Genomic DNA, 22,615 nt, shown 5'->3' with positions numbered 1-22,615 from the left:
GACAGGAGAGCGCTCCAGTGAGCAATAAGGAAGAACGACGGGTTGGAGAATTATAGTGCTTTTCAGCATTGCAACAAAGGTCTGCCCTGGAGATAAACCAGCCTAACTTTTAAAAACAAGAGCGCAAAAATTATGGCCGTTTTTTCATTCCTGAAAAGGTTCCAACGCAGTCAGCCAGCCCTGCCTGCCTCTTGCCTGTGTGAAAGCACGGCGAGAACAAAACCAGCCCTTCCTGCCTCTGTGGATTCAGCTGTTCTTTTATGCCTCAGGTTTCAGTTGCAGTCTCTTTGGGGGCGAAGACTTTTTGTTCTGTGTTTGTACAGGGTCTGTGCGAGGCAAGGGCTGCATCCATCACCGGCAGCACCACTTGAGAGCAGCAGGTGTGGGAGATGTGAGTGGGGGAGCAGAGCGTTGTACCGTCCCTGCGCTTGCCTGACTTACAGGTTTTGTGGAACAGGTACAACTTAGGCTCCGGTGGGTGACATGACAGCCACTCTGCAAGTCAGCATGCAGAAAGGAATTGTTCAGGATAGTTCAAAGGGTAAAGCAACTAGCAAGAAGGAAAGAAAGGAAAAGGGAAGAGAGGAGATGTCCCCTCATTTTGCTGCCTGGAATACTCTTCATATAGCTTATGCCTGCTCCTAAAACTGCAAGAGGTTTTTTTTCATCGGCTAGCCCTGAGAGGAAGTTTAAAGTTTTTAGCCTTTACGGTCCCATAAGACCATTGGAACAAAACCAGCGTGATGTTTGTTGTGACTCTGGGATTATCTACCCACTTTGCCTCCAGATGATGTTGAAGTGGGTTTTTCATTGACTTCAGGCAAATTTTCTAATTTTAAAGGCTGACATAAAAAGGGCTTCAGAGCAGCTGTTTTGCCTTGCCAAATTTGAAAAGGTTATTTCTTGGGTATTAATTCAGTGTATTGTTCATTCTAACAATTGGAATAGTAGATATACTGTAGTAACAGTAGTTGGGTGGCTGTGCTTAGTAACTCTTTAACTGCTGATTTATGTGCTTTCATTGAGGTTCTTGTTGTAGTATGGGTTGGCTTTCTGACCACAGCGGCTCTCTGTGTTTTTCCAGGCATTGTCACTCTGCTGATATAGGGAAGTGAAGGAAAACTCTGACAAAGCTGGCCATTTGAAAGTTAAATCCACAAGGGATAAACTTTTTAAGGCCAGCTGACATTGAAGGGGGGGGGGGGGGGGGGGAATGTGTGTGTTATGACTTTATTCAGAAGATGTGAATTTCAAAATGGCACGGACACATAAAATCCAGCAAGGACTGACTTAAAAGTAGGCAGGAATCCAATTTAGGGCGGGGGGTTAAATCTACAGGTAATAAGTTACATGTCCATTATGGCTGAGCTAGAGTCTGCTTAATGCTGTTGACTTTCCACTGGTAGCAGCGAGTCTGCAGTTGCCTACAGATGTTTTTAGTCATGCATAGTCCACAGCCAGTGTTATGATTCGTCCCTGTGTAAACCAGAATAGAAAGTCATATCCTTTACAAAACGTGACTGGGTTTATCTGTGATTGTGGAATACAGCAGTACCTCAGATGCCCAGAGTTTTATGATGTCTGTATGCCCCGAGATATAGATAGATGCCAGGATCAACCAAGAGATTCCTCCAGTTGCGTCAGGGCATTTTGACGGCTTCTCCATGGCTGATTTGTCAGCCTGCTCCTGGTGGATGTAATTTGATTCTGCATTTCCTTCTCCTGCATGTATTTCATATGTGCTTTGCTTATCCCTGCTGTTGTAAATGCACATTTTCTGCAGCTGCCAAAGCTGTCTCCAAAGCAAGAACAGCGGCTCTGAGCAGTGAAATGTAATGTGAAGCCAGATATTTTGGTGGTATCTTACCAGACTTAGGTCTTTCCCATTTGGAAACAGCAGTATTTTATTGCTGCACCCTACTCTGTGTGCTCTACAGGAGAGAAAAAACAAGTTCCTCTGATTTACAGCAGTGGAAACTGAGGTGGTGGGGAGGGACAGGACTCGCTGGGTTTGCGTGGCAGCTATGTGTGTCAGAGCAAAGGCGTTAAGGCAAATTAGCAGTCCTGCCTCTTGCTGACCTGTCCATCCCTGGCAAAGGCAGACATTCCCAAAGCTGGCTGGCTCTTCTCCCTGTGGAAAAGCTCCTGTTGACCAGCAGCAAAGGCAAATCCCAGCAGGGGTGGCAGAACTGCTGTCACCAGAGAGCAGATGGTTGGGGTAGTGAAACCAAAAGCATTTTAAGCGTGAAACCCGACTGATCAAATAAGCTCTTTTAAGGGAGTTAGGCTGTCAAAGCTGCTCGGGTTTTGTCTCTGGAAGGGTTGAAAAGAGCTTTGCAAAGGGCTGTGCTCAGTCTGTGCTGTGGTGTAATTTCTTAAAGGTCAGTCACAAGTGGCGGTGCAGCATCTTTTATTTTTAAACACCTTCTAGAAGACAGGCTCAGAAGAAGTGAGAGGCTTCTCTGGATGGAAGGGAAAATATTTCTGAACTCTCATGTATTTCACTGGAGATGTTTATAGGGTAAATCAAGACTATTACAATGTATGAGGCGAGCTCATGTATCAAAAGCAGTTTAGCCACAGCAGTAACCACAGTGAGCTCTGCAGTTTATTAATGTACTCAGCTTTTCAACAATATATTACGAAGAACATGGGCCTGTGTGGCACTGGGTCATGCCCAGGCTTCAAATTTATCAGAACTATGAAACAGGTGAAAGAAGAAGAAAATACATTTATTCCTTCAAACGTTCCCATTTCTACTTCTTCTACCACTTGTAACCCATGCCTGCTGTTGTGTTGTATATACTTTGCGTGGAGCTTCCAAAGAAGGATGGACAGTCCATTTTATCCCATTTGTTTTAAGGTCTGCTTGCTCATTGTCCCCTGCTTTGTGGCAGTGTTACCGAGTGACAAAACAGATCCTCGTTTTCCATTCCCATCCCCGGACACTGGTGGCATGAGATGGGACTATTTTTGATGGTGACGGCAGAGCAGCTTTAAAAGGATTAAAGAGAGTAGTAGCCAGAGGATCAGATTCTTCCCCAGTCTGCACCTTCTGCAGCCTTATGTCACCTCCATCAATATTGGATATAAGTCAGGAAATAATTGGTTCACGGTGTTCTCATCTGGGTGTACAAAAGATTGATGTGCTTTAACTCCCATCAGTGTTAATGTGAGTTGCTATACGCACATAAATTCCCAAATGCCTGCATGCCCACAGGCTTCTTGGATTTCCTTATGGCCTCAGGGTATCATTACCTTTTTTCTTCTTTTTTTTTTTTTTAAACTTTGGACATTGTAGGAGTGTATCTGGGATGCAGTTCTGGACTGCAGTAGAGAATAATCCATTTTTACATATGTTTCTAAAACATAAATTATGCCAAGCCTGCACTTTATTCCATTGTAATCAAAGTAGCAGCAAAAAGGGGAATCTAGATTATTCTAAGTACCTTCATGTAATTACAGCATTGTGTTGGTTTTTGTTGAGACTGTGCTTTTCTGTTAAAAATCATGAGTTTGTGTTTGTTCTCTGTCACTTGTTCTCAGTTCTGAGAAGCTCAGAAGTGCAGCAGCTTGGGAGAAGTTATCGGAACCAGTTTAGGAAAACGGTGTGCACACAAGCACATCTGCACTGCTGTGTAAAAAAGCTGTGTGAATATAGTGAATACCTGGGGCATACAGCTGCTTAGAGGCCAAATACTGCTCACCTCCCATGTCTCAAACCTCCTCATCCTCCTCCTAACCTGAACATTTCTGGAAGAAGGAGTAAATCTCCAGAGAAGAGATACAGCCTAACACGAGAATTCTGCAAACCCTGCCTCTCCTGTTCAGCGGCGGCGGAGGAGGAGGAAATGCGGTATGTAAAGCTGTTTCTCATTCTTTCCTTTGACTTTCCTTGTGAGAGATTTAATGTGTGCTGCAGGAGCTACCAGCCTGGAGACGGGATGTGGTGGGCCCAGCAGTCACATAACGTCTGAGAAGAGAGTTAGGCAAAGTCACATTTCTTTTGTCAGCACACGCGATTGTGCCTGAAGATGAGAAGCAGCTCTCCCAGATTCTTCACCCTATGGAAATCAGCACAGCTCAGGCTCTGCGCCTCACTCACAGGCTAAAGCTGCTGTGGACCAACACGATCATCTTGCCTGACTGCCTGTATAATACACATTGGCAGCATTTCAGCAATGAATAACAACTCATTAATAAGGGATGGGAGCTGGGAGGTAGCGCTGCTTCCAGACATTAGAATACTTCCTGCATCGCTCAGTCCCGCTGGCTCCTGCGTACGGTATCTCCGGTTTGCAGCGGGTAGTCTTGGGAGAACAGAGGGCTGGTCTGCGAGATGCAGATCCTGCATGACTTATGTCAGGATCAAAAGGAGGTTTAAAGATTTTCTGTTGCTATTGACCAACTGGAAGCAGATCCCCAGGCCAGCGTGACTGCTCTGATATCTGGAATGCGGGGGATTAATGGAGATTCAGCAGGAGATTTGAAGACATGTTGGTTGTACATCACTTGTCTCCCTTCACAACACCTAGTAGATGCATGACAACGTAGCACTTGCTATTTTTTAACTTGCCAACCTCAGACAAATTGCTGTTTTAATTAGTGAAGCACTTCAGCTTCAGGGAGTCTTTTCATCCATACAGAAGGAAGTTTAATTTCATCTTTGTGGAAATCACCTATGCTTAGGAAGTAGGAGGTAAAACGTGCTCATATTCAGCCTTGTCGGATGCCTTTAGGCAATGAGGCAGATCTCAGCATTCGCTCAGGGAGCCAGTCATCCAGGCCTTCCAGCCAGGCCAGCTCTTCAGCACGGCTTGCCTTGCCATCAGAACCCTGTGCTACTGTTTATTGCCTGCATCTTCAACTGTTCAGAGATGCTACTGGTAAATGTTGGCACTCAGTGTCAGAGTGAAGCTCGCTTGACGCCAGCTACCAGGGGAATGTAGCAGCCTCAGTCATTGCCATAAGTGAAAAGCTGACAGTTTTCCAGGGTGCCTGCTGCATTCATCTGCCCCCAAATTTCTATTGAATGGGATGCTCGATTCCCTGAGATTCATTTGAAAGTCCTGTGAGACTTTGCCATGCTGACAGAGGGGCTTAATGGCAGAGACAGGAACCCAAGCGGGCACCTGGCTGCCACCCGAGCTTTGAAATCCAGACTCTGCATCCTCCTCCCATCCGACAGGTCGCGGAACATGCAGCGACCTAGACTCCTGCTCCCCCCAAGGAAAAGAATGTGAGCAGCTGGTACTGTGACTGCCATATTCACAGGGGCATGTTTTGAAAAGAAAAAAACACCAACAAAACAAAGCCAGAGCGTATCTTCCTTCTACTGTGCTCCTCCACTTCTCTCTCCAGCCAGGGCAGTCCCAGTCAGGTCCAGCCTTTCCACACTGGAGGAGGGTTTGATCCAAGCGCTGTCGGATCATCCACACTCCCAGGTCAGCCACTCCATTCTTGCTTGGCCTCTGTCTATCCCCTCCTCTCCTTTCTGTGTCCCTCCCCAGTGGGATTGCCATCTCTCCTTTTGGTCTCCACAGCCTCTCCTTGCCAATTAGAGGCTCTGCTCTCATCCTCTCTCCTGCTCGCTCTGCCCATGTCTGCTCTTGCCTGATGGATGCCGGCTCGGCTTTCGGAGCGGTTGTACATTAAAGCCAGGAGGCCAGGGAAGCTTTGTCTGCTCCCAGGCAGGGGAGGGGGTCCCCCGGACGGGGTCTCGTGTTGCTTGGCAACATATTCCTCTCTCCTCCAACAGTCACTTCCCCTTGCAGCGCCTGCTGATGCACGCACAACAAATGACAGCAATATTACAGCAGCGGTTGCTCCTGTTGCTGTTTACCTGTTATTTATGGTTATTGCCATGAAAGGATTTGTAAACATTTCTTCACTTCCTTCCTTGGTCAAAACAGATATTCTTACATGCTTTTGTGGTGATCCTGCATAATTAATGAATGGTCACTACATTTCAGTGCACGTGACATACAACCTTACTGACATTTTTACTGGTTCTGGACATTCCTGGTTTTCAGCCCCAAATTGAGACATTCAAGGATTTATAATCAGGAGTGCAAAAAATCCTGGGTAAGAGAGTTGACCTTAACTGCCTCAAATCGTCTCTCTTGTTCTTAGGGACACATATATTTACGAATTCGTCTCCGAATCACTTTCTGTCCCTTTCAAAAGGACATTAAGGCTAACATTAAGATTTCAAAATGGAAATGTTTCCATGAACAGAGATAAAGCAGGCAGGGTTTTTACTGATGTCTGAGTCTCCACCTTATCTGCTTGTCATTTCCTCCTCCACACTAACCACTTCCAGCTTAGTCTTTCCGGTTTACAGTTGTGGATATCCCAAAGAAGAAATATAGCTTCACTTATCTGCTTTCTTTAAAAGAGCACAGCCAGAAAGCCAGACCACACATGTTTTCCGATCTTATAATGAAAATCCTGATGAGGCCTTGCCTTACTTGACAGACTTGTGTCACTCAGGACAGATCTGGAATGCTTTATTCATGCAGCTGGCTTGTTATGTGCCGCCAGATCTTCTACTGGGCTCTAGATAGGTTTTATTCCATGTGGTAGCAGGGACCGACTCCCTAGCTTGAGACAAGATCTGGCAGGCAGGGGAGAAGAACTTTGTTTTGTGTTTGCAGGGATGCTGTGCGGCGACAGATGGATATGTACATCTGCCATTGCCCTCTGCTGGGGTATGCCAGAACTACTGGTGTGTGCCCTCTGTTACCTCAGCCGCAGGGACACTTCTAATTTCACAGGTAGAAGAAATTTAAGAAGTTAAGAAATCACCTCTTTGGGAACTAAGGCTGCCTGCAGGCAGCTGGCTGGCAAACAGGATAGGCAGGTTAATTCTGCAGGTGATGGCCAGGCAGTGTGAGCACAACAAGCGGCGCAGGAGCTACCCCACAGCGGGAACCTCCGTCACTGGGGGCCGAGCTGCGAAGGAGCACAAAAGCCATCCCCAGTGTACAGCAGAGTTGAAAACAGATGGGGCTGCACATCTGTATCTTGTGCAGCTCTTCTGAGTGACCGACCGGGCTAACGTCACAGGGGACGCGCGCACAGGGCTGGTTTGCTAGCTGGCTGCTGCACTCTTTGGACTGTGTTCTGTTACCGTCGGCACATTCCTGATCTGCTGGAATTGAATACAGAGATGGTTTGTGACCGCAGCTCTGAGGCGTGTGCCTGCTCAACGTCCACTCACGTATCTTCATGCTGAGTAGAGGCAAATGCAAGTCTCAGTCTAAAAGCTTCTTAGATGGAGGCTCTGAATCCACATTAAAATCCAGTTTTCCCGCAGCAGGGGTTGTTAAAGACAGCCTTTTTGGACAGGCTTTTTAGAATTAAGACCTTTGTAGAAATAAAGGCCCAGTGCTAAGGTACTGCAACAGAGAAGCAGCTTGCATTTCTATGGGATGGCACCAGAAGAGAAGGAAGAAGACTTGAGCGCCCAGCAGTTCCCCAGGGAAAGAAAACAGCTCCAAGCGAGGTTCCCTTAGCATAGGCGGGTGAACTGCTCAGGAAGGAGCTCTGCAGTCAGACCAGGGCAGAAGTGATCTGCAATAATGACCCGCTCACTGTCAGACATTTCTTTCCTGACTACAGAGAATAGGAGAAAAGGTATGTTGTATACAGATGGTTTTGGTGGTTTGGTTTATTTTTTTGTGGGGGTGTTGTTGTTTTTGTTTTGTTTTGGTTTGTTTTAATTTGCACCCCCTTCTAAGCACTGACAGCTCCATGGTCATGCTGAGACATCTGAGAGTACTTCCCAGCTCCACCTACTCAGCTGTGGCTTGGCACCCCAGGTGGGTGCAATAGCTTATGAAACAGGAGTTTTGTGAAACTCTGCAAAGTCATTTAGAGAGTGCTTGCTTTGAAATTCTTGAAAGAGCACGGTCAGGGGTAGCTTTCAATCACCTTCATCTTCAAAATCCCTCTGGGTTTTCTGGTGGAAGCAGAGGTGGGGAAGGAGTAAAGCTCATACAGAGGTTTGCAGGAGTTAACCCAGTAACCTGGGAGTGCAATTAATGTGTGCTTTCATCGGTCACCTTACCCTGGTCACTGTCTGGATCAGCTAACATCCTTGTGCTGACTGAATTGTCTTTCTCAACTCCATGAGAAGTAATATTACAGCGTACAGAAAATGGCTGATAAATTAGCAGAGTTGGAGAGTAAAAGCCATTCCAATTCTGGAATGGCCTTATTACTCTTTGAACAACCCAAATGTTTCTCGATATAGTTCATTTAGCCAGCTCTGAAACAGGGAATGTAGAAATAGGTGGCATTGACTTGGGACGTTTATTTTTAGGTAATGCTTTTTTGTTCCCTTTCTCAGCATAAAAACTACTTTCATCTTCTTCAGAGGCAGAGTTATAAATATCTTCCATTGAGATCCGGGGCCTCTGACATGAGTGTGTAGCACTTCTCTCTGCTGCGCATGGCAATCATATTCCGAAGCACTCCTGCACAGAAAACGCCCCCTCAGCTCCTAAAATCCATTAGCTATTTTCCTGAGGAGGAAGGGGATGCTTTTGGGAAACTACACATTAGGTGTTGTATCTATATGAAATATAACATGTCCCACTTCTGCCTACTCCTAATCAGCATGATACACTTCACTCCCTTGGATTTCAGCATCCTGGTTCTTCTCTGTGTAACAAACAGCATGTGCAATCTGCTCCCACCCTTGCTCTCCTTTGCTTACCAGTACCTTACACAGTGCTGTCTTTGCCCATGACACAGGCACTGTGACAACTTCAGTGACAACAGTTTATGTGGCAATATGTGTTATAAAAAAGACCAAGCAAAAAAGATTTGAAAGTCAGTGGCGAATTTGCTTCCCGCTCTCAAAATCTGTCACAAAGCCCAGACTGACTTGCACCCCCTAACCTGTTTGATAACATTGTCCTCTGCAATCCTGGCTGCCCCACTTGCCAGTAAAACAGTATCTCAGTGGGAGCTACACACAAGTGCTTCATGCATTAGCTGCTATTCCTGACCAGGAACACGGGACCAGTTTGCTGCTTCCACAAATTACTGAAGTGGCCACAGAGACCAGGGAAGTGCACAGCAGTTCTCTGTGTCACGTGCAAGGAAAATGTTGGAATTTCCCTCACCTGCATCTCAAAATGGGAAGTGAGCACGGAGGAGATGAGAGGCTGTGAGTCTTTTGCTGAAGCTGTTGAAAAGGGTCAGTGCACAGGAGTTGGTGCAGATCTTACTTCATACACTGAGGAGTTGAGGGAAGCAGGCAGCATTGCCCTAGAAAAGGACCAAGAGGCAAGGTTTTGTCTGTTTTCTCTGATGGGTACTGTTCATTTAGGAAGCCCTGCTCAGGTGATCTAAAAGAAAAATGACTGGAGAAAATAAATAAAATGGTAGGGGTATGCCTACCTGCTAAAATCTGGAGTTGCAGCTAGGGAAGTAGCATGTCCACTAGCTAAACTTTCAAGTGCATCAACATATAAATTGTGCTTAGCATTTTGTTTTGAGGGGATGTCCCGTTATCAAGTCATGAATTCATGCCACATACTCTTCATTTTAAACTTCAGGGACCACTTGGAGTCATTGTCTGTAAGGGCTTTAAGGCAGTTCCTTTCCTTCCTGTGAGCTACAGCAATGTCACTGTGACAACTTTCAGTACTCAATTTTTTTGGAGACCACCTGGCTTTTCAGGAGAAATAAGTGAATGAGTTACCATTTCTGGCAGTGCATACATGCTGCCGTTGGAATATGTCATGAGCTGGAAATGTCCACACACTGATTATTGTGTTTTGTGTAGTTGACAAGGTTTCACATCTAAAACAGCTAGTGTATTGCAAGAGTGAAGTGAAGCGAGAACTGGACTGAAAAAGCACATGTCTAAAGGAAAAACAAGGTCGTAGAATACGACCTAAAGCGTTGCCTGCTGTAACCTGGGACATTATTATTATTAGGGTGTTGAGGTGACCCTGCTTGAAAAGCAGGAGAAACCCTGCCTCTGACTGTTACACAGCAGTATTCACTCTCTAATCAAAGTCAATGATCTCATAGCCTTGGGGATCTGACATGGGGGGCATAAATTTGCCACAGTTTAGTTTATAAATGAGCATCGCTATTTTACGGTGATAAGCGACCAGGGCCACTTGGCCTGCTCCCTCCCATTTAAAAGCCTCATTGTCCAATTCTAAGGGACAGTATCTGTTTCTGCTAACTGAGCTGCATTTGCCAATTTGGCACCAGACAAAGTGAGTACGTTTCACGCTGTTTCCAGGCTCAGATTGGTTTTATTCCCTTGCTAATCTGAAGAGGTACCCTTCTGTCAAGTGAGGCAGTCTAAGAAAATCCTCTCCTGCTGCAATCCTCTGAGCCTGTATTTAACATAGAAATGAATTTCACAAATAAGAGGAGGAATTAGAAGGAAACTGCTGGAGCCTGGAAGAGCCACCTAAGTCTCTGTGTGTGCTGTAGGTGTATTACAAGACAGCTAGGCCGGGGAGCCATGGACCAGTTCAAATTAGGCCCCCAGACCCTGCTTCCAGGAGGAAGGCCACCCCACGGGGTGCTTTGTTTGCCTCTCTCTCACTCTGTCTTCAGAAATAACCTCCTGCGTCACACAAGGGGACCCCAGAGGCTGGTTGCCAAGGACTGGCATTTTTTTTGTGGTGAGAGCCTGGTACCTCAAGAGCCATCCTTCCCCACAGGCTCATGACTTGGCTGTGTGGCAATCTCTGAAGCACCATTTAGTCCCGCTCCAAATTTGCACTCAAGCTAGTGCTCAGAGCCATGCACCGCTGCAGGAGAACAAGTGAGGGGATGGCCCTGAGCCTGCAGCGCTGGCTGCTTCTGCCAGAGTTGCTCAGTTTGTACCAACAAGCGGGAGGTCTGAGGTCTTCACTAATATTCACTGGTTTAACTGAAGGGATAGGGCCTGTACTTTCTAAAACTCAGCTTGTCCTCCAATGCCCTCTGGTGACGGGAACTAATTAGAAGCCACTGCTTTTATTCAATCCAGTTATTTAGATCTGATTTTATTTTATTCCTATTAAATATTTTAGGCAAATACTGAGATTTAGCACAAACTGAGGTCTGCATTCATTAGTTAGTGTTCAAACCTTTCTCTGTAGTGCATAAGCATCTTCTGGAGACACTGTAACTTATGGAATCTCCAGGGCTTAGTAGGTTGATCCTTTAATTACTTTAGTCCTGATCCTGACTGCAGAGCAGTACACTTATGCATGTGTGTGTGTGCGTCTGCCTGGCTGCAGAAATGCCTCGTGTCACCTTCCATGCCTCATCTCTCAGGATGGGAAAGCGGTGGCCTCAAATGACTGTCAGGAAAACGGGTTGCTGGAACCATCATAACCGCTTGCATATGCTGGTGTGCGATCGCTGTCCTCTGCCTGCCAGGGCTCGTGTGAGTGAAGGCACAGCCAGGAATGAGGTGTGTGGGGGGGTGCAGGATAGGTTACCCTACTTGGTACCTGCAAGTCAGTCTGCCTGATAAAACTTCAAAACTAGACTCAATAGAAATGGCAACATGTATGTGACAGTTTATCCACTCTTTTTTCTTCCTTAGTTTGACTTTACTATCAGACCAGCATGATAACAGGGAAACAGGTAATAACACTGAAATACACAGTGACTGATTATAGTAAATGATAAGTAATGTTTTCAAATTAAAAAATACTGAAATAACTTTCATTAAGCAGTCGGATTGCCAATCTATGAGCCTAGTGAGCATCTGACTGTATCATCATTTTTTGATGATAGTTTCTCTTACTGTTTGCAAGCTCTGTTCTCAAAACAAAACCCATAGACATGACACATGCTTTAAGAACAAAATGCTCCAAGCTCCAAGACTTTGCTTGCTGCAGTGTGCTGCCACAGACTGAGTGCTTACAGCTGAGCTATTAACCTGTGATAAAGAGAGTTTGTAATTGGAACTGCCAGCAGAGCCTTGATTACTGAGGGGGATGTAGGCCCGAGTATAATTTGATAAGCTACTTGGGCATGCAGATCTGCAGCCATTAGTAACTGCCTCCAGCGGCACCGAACATCCGTGCATTACATCTACAGCCTTTCTGCTCCTTGGAGCCAGGACTGGCTGTGTCCTAGTCCTTCCCTTTCCTCTGCAGCAAACCGGCTGCGAATGCCATGCAAAAGCACCCCGAGAGATGTACTCCGGCCTCTGCTCTGCGGGATGCTAGAGGAGAGACGCTAGTGAGTATGTCAACGCCTGGTAGCTGCTGGCTTTCAGCACCCAAATAAGGAGAGCAGGAGTTTCAGGAGTTATGCCAACCTTCCTGGCTTATGTTAGCAAAAAGTCCCGCCTATGACGGGTGCACCAAAGAACATTTGTCCTTATGTGTATCAGGGCAGCGCTCAGGGGGAAAGATGGCCAGAACAAGCTGGGGTGTGCATTAATTTATCCTTCCTGCATGCTGAGGGCTTGCAGTTCTCCCATATTTGTGCAGTGGCCTGTCTGACTCTTACATCCACCCCCCCAGAACAGCCTCCTTCCTTGCCAACAGAGCCCTCTCCCTGCTCTGAGGGCTATCAACCCTGTTGCTTTGAATGTTATACATGAAATAACTTTTTGTGGTGCCATGCATCTGTCTAACAAAACCACTGGGACTTCAGCAATAAAGGCAAGAGCTAGGCATTTTACGAGGTTTCTTTGAGGAAGGAGATCCATCTTAAAATTGAGCTGGGCATAAGCAGGGAGTATGATATAAGCTTGTGCAGATTACCTCACCCCCATGCAATGGAAGTTAATCTTTTGGAAAAGATGGGTGCCTGTTCATTACAAGCAATTACCATCGGTCATAATCCTTCTAGGAAATACACGGAGAATGACTCAGTTCATTTGATGAATTATACTGCCAGTTTTCCCTGAAGCTTAGGGCCAGCAGAATTACCAAGGCTGGCCCTAAGCTTTCTGAATGGTATGGTATGTATCAGTGCAGCACTTGGCTTAGCTGGCGGTAACTAATGGAACGGGACTGACCAAGATAGAAGAGGCAGCAGAGGTACATATTTCCCTGAGTCTGCATCTGCTTGCCCCATCTTTCTGCACTCTTTCAATCGTTCTGCAGCTGAAGAGGCTATGAGCTACTAGCAGTACTTCAGATTCATATAGCTGAGGATCTTAATGCTTTACAAGCACTAATTCAGCTTCAAAACAAGTATGTGGATGGGATCCTATGTCTTCACACCTATGGCGTGTGTGAGGTATGGAGAGAGAGGGAAAGGGAGGGAGAGTAGCTTTGCAGTCAGTGAGAAGCACATCAGGTTCAAGGCTTGTCAGAAAGGTTAAGCATAGGCTTTTTCAGAAATACCTAGAAGCGGCTGACTCCTGCGCAAGCACGAGTCAATGCCAGTAAGTAGACCAGGGCAAAATGTTATAGAAAGCATTGCCCAAAATGACTTGTAGCAGGCTCCCTGGGGGGAAAGGAGGCTCTGTCACACAGCCAGGAATAGATCCCTAAGCAAAGGAGCATCTTGTCTGCCCCCGGGTCCACTGATATTGCCAGTCTGGCATTTCAGAGGAAGAAAGAGATTCAACATCCACACTTTAAATTCAGAGTTAACACAAATTTTGAGTTAATTGGAGCACTGCCTCTTGCAGGTGGATGTGTGGATGTCCTTGCTAACATGATAGGGGCACACTGAGCATTTTAACATAGATTTGTGGACCAAAGATTAACTAATAGCATACAGGTTCTTTGTTCTTCTGGTACCATCATTCTAAATGCTAGCTGTGCCTCTAGAAATACCTGGAAGAAATTATCTTTGCTTTGTTGAGGTCTGCATAACCTCTGTATCAGTGAATTGAAAGGATGTGATTAGCGAGTATCACACCATAACATCACCTTTTTTTCTCTTTTGTTAGCAAGTCAGACTAGTTTCTGGAAAGATTGTTCCTGTTGAAAATCGGTGAAAAGTGGAGGAGACGATTCGTAAAAAGTTTGACTGCGCACTGGCACTCTGTGAAACCAAATTGCATACTAGTGTCTGTCACTTGAGTATAGAACTCCTATTGTTAGCTGTCTTTAAAAAGATGAGGGTTGTAAAAATCTGATTTGCTATAGGAATAGATGTTTGGGATGTTTCATGCACACGCTTACGGCATGTTACTTCTATCAACAGAAAATGCAAGTGCTGAGCATCCCCATCTGCTTCTCAGCTGAGTCACACGGATTATCAAAACTCACTGTGGGTAGAGATAAGAGCTGAAGAGAGTAGCATCCAGGTGCATGAGCACACGTAACATGCTAACCATGTCCACTGTTCATCCTGTGTGACTTCAGGTTGTTATTCTGTTGCTGGCTGTGTGATCTGTTGACAGCTGTGCTTCTGTACATCACAGAGCCCGAGGTCCCACTCCATGGCCACGCGCGTACGCAGCAGCTGTTTGTGTGCTGTGTGCTCTTGCTGTGCGAACCAGAATGTCAACTGGGTCTCAAGAAGGCAAGTACTATTAAGTGAATGTGTTAACATGATGTAGTCAGACAAGGTTCTGTCCTACGCTGAGTTTGCCTTTGTACATTATATACACATCCTTAGGAAGGAGTCTTCTTTCTCTCCCCCTTCCCCCATTGCCCTCTTAAAACACCTGTGCATCACATGCAGGCCAAGGAGGAGCCTACTGACTTCACCTACAGCAGGAGGTTTGTTGCAAGAAGAGTCCATCTATGCTGTCAGCTGAAAACTGAGCAGCTGGAGCTGCATGTGCTGGCACCTTCAAAGGAGCATCAGAGTCCCTGTTCTCACTGGCTGGTCCCAGAAGCACATACGGTTCCCAGAAATGATGATTGGTACCAGTTATTGAATCATGCTTTAATGGAAAGCTATGTGTTAACCCCGCACATCCCGCAGAGAGAGCAGATTGCAAAATGGGAAGCAGATGGGAACCCATCTTGTTGCTAACAAGTGTCAGAAAGTTTCTGGTTAGAGTTTAGTCATGCTTTTTACAGCACACGAGTCCAGCATTATTTGTGTTGATCAGCTTGGCTTCCTCTCAGGCTGACACAGACATTTATGCAACTGAAATCAAAGCCTCTGACTAGGATGGGAGGGTCATTGCTTGATGAAGCGATACAAAATCATGCAGCTGTGTGCAGCATGCACACTAACAAGGTCCTTACAGTAAAACATCTCATTCACAACGTCTTTGGAAATTAATTACTTTGTGCAGACTTGTCATAGCTTTAAAAAAACCTCACTCGGTACTGAAGAGGAATCCTCATTTTCAGATGGGCAAATAAATATTGGCTAGGGCTTTGTGGACACAAAAGAACAGCAAGATCTGAGAGTCATTGGCCTTTTTGCTTTGCCAGAGGATTGAGTCTTGTGAGGCACCAGGATTCAAATCTAGCAAACTGTATGTGGAGCTGCACTGCAGCACTGTCAGTAGCTCTGGCTGTGGCTGAGCAACAGGCACGTGCTGCGCAGAAAAAGGGTCACCTGCAAAGCTGGAGGCTGGGAATAAAAATGGGCACATGCCTTTTCCTTCCTCTTTTAGTGCTCTGCTTTTAAACAGCTCATTTTTCACAGATGAGTTGAATGAGGGGGTAGGTAAGTTGGCCTCTGAAAAATGTTTCACAGGAGTATCTCTGGCACTGCAGCATCCTAAAAGGCCACATAAACAGCTACATCTCATCAGCATGTATGCCTTTGACATGTTTGATAGAATTGGTCATGCCTGTAGGACCAAAGGAGCACGAGGGGTAAATCTGTATGTCTCAGATTGCTGCTAAATAGCTGAGAGTTGAGGAAGGTTAGACAGCTTCAGCAGGAAAGAGGCTTTTAAACTTCTGTGAGATTTTTCCTACCAGGAAGAAGGCTCCAGAGGGAGAAGTGAAGAAAGAGCTCTGACTGGCAGAGTACTTTCCCATAGCCATGTGTCTAAAACTAGTTTGCAATAAGATCTCTAAGCCAAGGTTGTGGGATGTGCATGGTTATTTCTTAAATGCCAGACACTGACTTGGGTTGGTATAATATTTCCATACATTTAGCTCTCTGCTATATATATTTTAAAATCTGAGAGCACCCTTCAGGTAACAGAGAGCAAACTCACCCACTGATACGCTATCTCTATCTCTGCCAACACCTGGTATCACACTGGGTGATGTGCATGAGAACATGACCATCTTTGTAATCATCATCTCTCCAGCCACCAACCGGCCTGGCAGTGGCCAGAAGGGCTCCGGGCAGCTTTCACTGTTGTACTGTTCCGAGGCTTGCATAGGCTGCAAGGCTGAGCAGGTTTGCAAATGGCACCTCACTGGAAAACTAATGCAATGCTGGGTTTGGAGAGAATATACCAAATACCAACCCCCTACTCAGTGGAATTTCATCAGAAACCACTATGTGGAGCCAGCCACTAATTATTTGGCTGATGAGGTAAATGGATTCCAACAAGCCTGGTACCAAAATTTCAGGTGCATGTGTTCCCCCGTTGCCTTTTGCTTTCCCTCTCTCAAAAGCCTAGGGACAGTCTGCTGCAGTGTAAATCAGATGCATAAATTCATCAGTGAACTTAGTAAAGTGATGCTGTGGAGACAGAAAGATATGTCCCTTCCCTGCCTTTCGGGGAGAACTCTCTGCCAGGTTTCCCCAGTGGGTGTGTATAACTTTCCCTGAGCTCCCATCTACCTTATTCCTTTCTCTGCTCCCATCTAGTCTCAACACTGGTGGCCTGTGAGAGAGTTCTATGAGTTTCCCAGACTAACCAAGAGAACAGAGTACAGCTTGAATGTCATTGCTGACAACACGCTGTGGTTTGTGTACATCATCTGGCGGATGCAGAGCCTCTTCAGCCACTCGATTAGGATGGAATTTGATTTACAAACCAGAAGAGCTTCTAGATAATGCGTGTATTCAAAAGGCTGGGAAATATGATAAACTTCTTAGGCATGAGAGGTAATGTCAAATGTAGGGAAGGAGACAATAAGAAATGTACACACCAAGGAAACCTTATCTGTTATACAAGACTTCCTCTACTGATGAGCCATAAAGCGAATTTATGGACTAAAAGTTCCAACTCTGCTTTGGAAACTTTTCCCACTGTTTACTGCATCACTTAATGTGAACACTTGTCTGCATTTCCAATACTGAGTTTAGAGGGTTTGTTGCAGGCAGGCAAGAGTCTGGGACAGAGCAAGATGTAGGCACTTTTTGTTGGAAAGAAATTCCAGGAAATTTACTCCCTAGGCTATCTGCTCAGGAGAGTCACTTAAACACAGTAATCTTTTGTAGAGCACTCAACTGCAGAGGGAAGTCATCTGACCATAGTTGTGAGCAGTTAGGCTCTACTGGGCTCTGTTATCAGTATGAGGCACAGAGTCTCTACCCTGGGGTGTATTCACCTATACAGTCCAATCCCTAAGCATAGCTTGTGCGTGCTGTGCTATTATGATGAAAGAACTTGAGAATGTATGTATATTTCTTCCTGTAGCTCCCAGTCCCTAGATTCCTTCATCAATGGGATGATACAGCCTACTGGCAGGCAAACACCCACGTAAATACTTCAAGCTAGTAAGCTCCTGCTGCTCATACAGTCCACACCTGCAAATGGGGTTCCTTGAACCTGGTAAACTACCTAAAGTAGCCAGGAAGGCATGGGGGAGACAAGAGTTGTAAATTACCCCCAAGGAGCCTCAGCTTTCTTTAAGCTGGGTGTAAAGAAGCATCTTGAAGGTTGTGCATTCAGGATGGTGCTTTGCCAGTCTCTCTGATCAAGTGAAGTATTCCCAAGGAAATAATTCAATATTCATTCAGGATAAACAAACTTGTCTCTTCTGTATCTGAGTGTGTCTCAATATTGCTAGGCTGCAGGGCTAGTCTACTTTTCCTTAGGCTGAGTGATTCTTTCCCCCTCTCCCCTTGAATGCAAAAGGGAAGTTTTGGGAGTACAAACTGAAAGAAATCCACATGCTGATCCCCAGTGACTTGGCGATGAGGCTGGACACACCACCCACCAGGCTGCATACATACTTTTTCTTCTGCTGCCCAGCTGCTCAGGGTACTGTGGGCAGAGTCCACAGCTTGCAGTTTCAACCATTTAGTCTTCCCTACAGCAGCAAGGCCTGGCTTGGCTAGACAAAAAAAAAAAACCAGGTGTACCTTCATCCCAGTTGGAGCCCTGGATCTCCCATGGTTTGATAAAATCCAACCTACCCAGATCTTGGGGCTTTAAAAGTCCAGGCTTTGGGGCCACACTTGAGGTAGCTCTGACCCTCCTACTGTACAGAGACAGGAGGAAACTGTCCAGCCACCCAGTATAACCCATCACCCCAAGGTGTTCACACACAAACAGCCCCAAGGGCCTGACCATCCACAGCAGCCCCAGATATGGGAACTGTGTTCAAAAACTGGACAGAAATGGCTGCCTCTGCATGTGCTGGCATTGCAACTTTAGCACATTCATGATGCTAGAGCCCCTCAGCAGATACCCAAGCTGTTACAGCTCTGGCCAGAAATATCAACCACAGCTGCTTTGTCTCGTCTGACAAAGGAGCAGTGATAACCAACTTCAGCAGTAAGAATAAAATGAGAGTGTTTTGAATGCAAATTGGATTAATACATTATATTGCTGCTTTGTTATAGAGATCCTGTGTCAGAAGAGCTGTTTCTGCATTACAGTGCCCGAAGGACCGTTGTTCACAATTCAGGAATCACCTAAGGACAACCTACTGTGCCTTGATTTAAGCCTTCAAGTACTGTCCTGCAAAAAACAGAGTGCCTTGTAAACACATAGCACTGCAGATTAAATAACCAAAAACCTGGAGTGTTGAAAGGGTTATTTCTTATTTTAGCATTTCCAGTAGTTTTAGGAAGTGGTCATTCCTTTTTCTGTCTTAATAAAGCTTGTCCTACTTCGAGATGATAAACCCCATTTGTTTTGAGGTGTCAGGCTGTACCTGAGCTCTGCTTCGGTTGTGTGAGGCCAGAAGGGCAGCTGAGCAGGGCACACAGGCAGGCTGGGCAAGAGCTGTCAGGGCTCAGTACCGAGCGAAGAGAAAAGACCCAGAAGATAAAGAGAGGGAAAGCTATGACAAAGCAGCAGAAAGGCAGAATGTAGGGGATAAACGGAGATTTTAAATCAGCAAACCCCACTTCCTTCGAAAATCTTCCTAGGGAAACCATATCTATGGGTTTCTATCTCTTCCTGCTGGTGGCATTCAGCTCCATGGCCCCTCAGCAAAACAGTTACTCCTCACCCCACATCTCCCCACGGGTGACAGTGTCCTGACAGTACCAGGTCCTATGTTAATTACACAATCCTAGCAGCATAGCTAGGAGTCACCATGACACTTTTTGTTGTTTTAATTAGGAGTCTCTTGAACTTAGGTTAAAAGAGAATGTCACCACTCTTCCAAACTGAAATGCAAAGGAAGAAAAGGAACAGAGATCACATGTCCAACCTCACTGCATTCTTCTGTGAGTAGTGCCGCTCTCTTTTATTGCCAAAGGATGCTTGCCACAGTCAGAGCAGTGCAGGGAGATTTTGGCTTTTATTTTTTTCCCCTTCCAGAGGTTGGTATTAAATAATAGGTAAGGCAATGGATTGCATAAACAATAAGATTAGATGTCTGAAGCAGAGTTAACATGTAAGGAGGCCAAGGCAGCATCAGGCCCCTGCTTAGAAGAAAATAAAAGGGGCAACCAGTTCCTAGCAGCTGGAACAAACCTGAGCAATCCTTAATGACGTAAAGACATACTGTGAGTCCCAACACCTCTCTGCTTGTCTGTTTAGACAGTTAAGCAAGCAAGCTGAACGCCACAGCCCAGAGGTGCCCCTGTGATTTGCCAGAACGAGTGAAGTCTAAACTGATGAGACCCCCTGAACACTGCAGCCTGCCAAGCATTTGCTCGGGATGGCTCCTGTGGTGGGCACATCAGCTGAACCAGAGTGCAGCCCATTGCCACTTGTTTTCTGCTCCATGAGGGGCTCTTGGGAATGGCTCAGCAGATGGCTGAGCTCTCCTGCAGCCAGCCCGGCTGTGGGTAAAGGTGTGAGTTCAGTTTTTTCCCTAGTTTGATGTTAATTTTTTCCCCCCACTTCTTAATATCCACCATGAAATGCCAGAAGTGTGCTTACCACTGCTTTCATTTTGCACTGCCAGGCTGTTCTTACAGCTGTATTTGAAGCTAATGGAAATTATGCTTTCAACATGTGAAATGCTGTGTAATGCTAGGAACGCTTGACAACAGTCCAGTACTTGATATTTACCAGACACTTTTAACAGTTTTAGCCCGAGTCTTTTAGTTTTCCTACTGTAACAATGATAACACACCTAGTGCCATCACTGTGCTGCAAAAATAAGTTAATTAACATGTGAGGAAGTGGGGTACCATGAAGGCAGAAGAGTAGAAGCTCTTGTGTTACCCTTGTATGCAGCAGAGGATAGTAAATAGACTAAGCAAGGCCTGAGGCTGTGTGTGGAATGAACAGGGCAAGAGCACTGTAATAATACAGCACGGGTCCTCTGGAAAAAGAGTATGTGGTTATGCAGTTAAAGGTAGAAGAGCTTCTACTCAGGGCTGAGCACATCACACTGGAGGATTAATCCTTACATTTGATGAACTTTAGCATTTTTACCGTGATTTTGGGCAAAAGGTAGGGGAAGAAGGTGTGCTTTTAGCATGAATGCTGCTATCCCACAACCTGATGAGCTTCTGTAGGTGAGCACCCACCACACTGCCATGTTTAAAGACCTGCACTGTCTTGTTAGTGTGTGAGGTCGCAGCAGTAGCCACTTCCTTGCTTCCAGCTGTGCTTCCTGAACACGTGTTATCCCTTAGTGAAAAGGGCACCTACCGTGTGTTCCAGCTCCAGCCCATAGCTGTGTCTCCCTTCTGCTCACCGGGTAGGATAAAGGCTTAAGCACATCACCTTTAGTAACTCAAACACTGTATGTACGTCGTGTCAACCTTTTCAGAGACTCACAGTTAGTGAAACAAAACAGATAAGCATATAAGTGTTCCAGTTGTGCACAATAATACTGTGCTTGAGCAGTTAAACCTGCAGATCTAAGGAAAACATTGACTTGTTCTTATGCCTCAGTTTCCTTCTTGGTAGGCTGAGATCAGAATTGTTTTAAGAATATGGGCTTTAAACCACAAACACTCTCTCCTCAACGGCAAAACTGAGTGTCCTTCAGTTAAATTAACTACCTGTGGTACAGAAGCAAGCCCTTCTGTTCCGTTCAAGCTTTCTGCATGACTCAAATCCTCTCCAAAGCTCTTGAGATTAGTATTTTATAAGTTCTCGTGTCAATTAGGTCAAATGCTAACCTCGTTATTCTCCTGTTTAAATTTCTGCAGACATATCTAATTATTTGGTTTTTCCTAAACTGTAGTCACCCTGTTTTCCCAGCCTGCTGTCGCCCCTGACTTCAGCAGCACGCAGCTGGCACAGTGTAGATGCACCAAGTCCTTCAGGTGGAAAGGGACCCCAGCAGTCTCTCATTCCACTTGCTGCTCAACTCTCAGGTCAGATCAGGCTGCTCTGTGCTTTATCTGGTGTTTTTTAAATGCCCTCGAGGATGGAGGCTGTACAACCTCTCCAGGCATCCTGCTACACAGCTGGGCTGTGCTTATGGGGAGCAAGTTTCTCCTTACGCTAAGTCTGAACCTCTCTTGTTTTTCATAATGCCTGTTGCCTCTTGGCCTCCCACCGACATGAAGAGCCTATTTTCTTGGCAGCGATGCTTTAAGTGGTGCTAAGTCCCCCTGAAGCTGTCTCCCCTCCTAGCTGAATATAGCCTGTTCCCTCAGCCTTGCCTGGCACAGCATGTTCTGCAGCCCCCGACTGTCTGGGTCATCTCTGGTAGGATGAAGGAGCTATCTCCTGTTCCCCCAAAACCAGCCGGCTGGAAGACCTAGAAACACTCATTATTTTCCTTTAAGGTGACTTCTGAAGCTGCACTGGAGAGCGAGGCCCCTGCAGTGCACTGAGGTGCTCAAAAGCACCATCCTCTCGTCCCCTGGGGTGAGAGGTCCCAGGCCACACACTCTGCTTGGTGCTCTCATCCTTCCTGCACGACCTAAATCCCAAAGTGCCTTTGAGTGGTTAAACCCCTTGATGCAAGAGCGGGTCTTGGTGCAGGGCGGGAGTAGCGGTGAGGTGGTGGCTGCCGGGGGCCCGTGAGGAGGGCAACTTCCTGAAGCGAACTGGAGAACCTCCCGGTTGGTGCAGTAGCCTGGGGGTGTGCGGGACTGGCCCTGTGCCCGGCGGCGTGCGCTGGGGCTGCAGCGCCGCACGGGCTGGGCTTTTCCTGACGTCAGCGCTGCTCTGCGCCGCATCACGCACGGTGTTTGTGGGGTAGAGGGGTCTGGGCGGCCGGCACCGGGCCGGACACGCAGTTGCCGCTGCCGCCATTTTACTGCGGGCGGTGATCGCCTCCTCCCCCCCCCCCCCCCCCCCCCCCGCTTCGAGCCCCCTTGGCACGCGCCGCCGCTGGGCGGCCTCTCCGTGCGTCTCGGCCCCGCCCGCACTGGCGGGAGGGGCGGAGGTGCGAGCCCTCCCTCCGGGGCGGGAAGGAGGCGGGGCGGCGCGCGCGCTCCCGCCCTCCCGGGTTACCGCGGCTGCGCCCCGCCCGCCGCCGTC

The 22,615-nt window shown here is 46.6% G+C and overlaps 1 long non-coding RNA gene across 1 annotated transcript; it reads left to right on the top strand.

Moving 5' to 3' along the window:
- Positions 1-3,570: 3,570 nt before the first annotated feature.
- LOC311191480 lies at positions 3,571-18,782 on the top strand. Its single transcript, XR_014617281.1, has 3 exons — positions 3,571-3,856; positions 14,369-14,469; positions 18,610-18,782. It is a non-coding gene; the product is annotated as an uncharacterized lncRNA (long non-coding RNA).
- The last annotated feature ends 3,833 nt before the right edge of the window (positions 18,783-22,615 follow it).

Source organism: Gallinula chloropus, assembly GCF_964237585.1.
Source record: "Gallinula chloropus genome assembly, chromosome: 4".
Lineage (NCBI taxonomy): Eukaryota > Metazoa > Chordata > Aves > Gruiformes > Rallidae > Gallinula > Gallinula chloropus.
The sequence above is the reverse complement of the archived record's forward strand: the minus strand, read 5'-3'. Positions and strand labels throughout refer to the sequence as shown.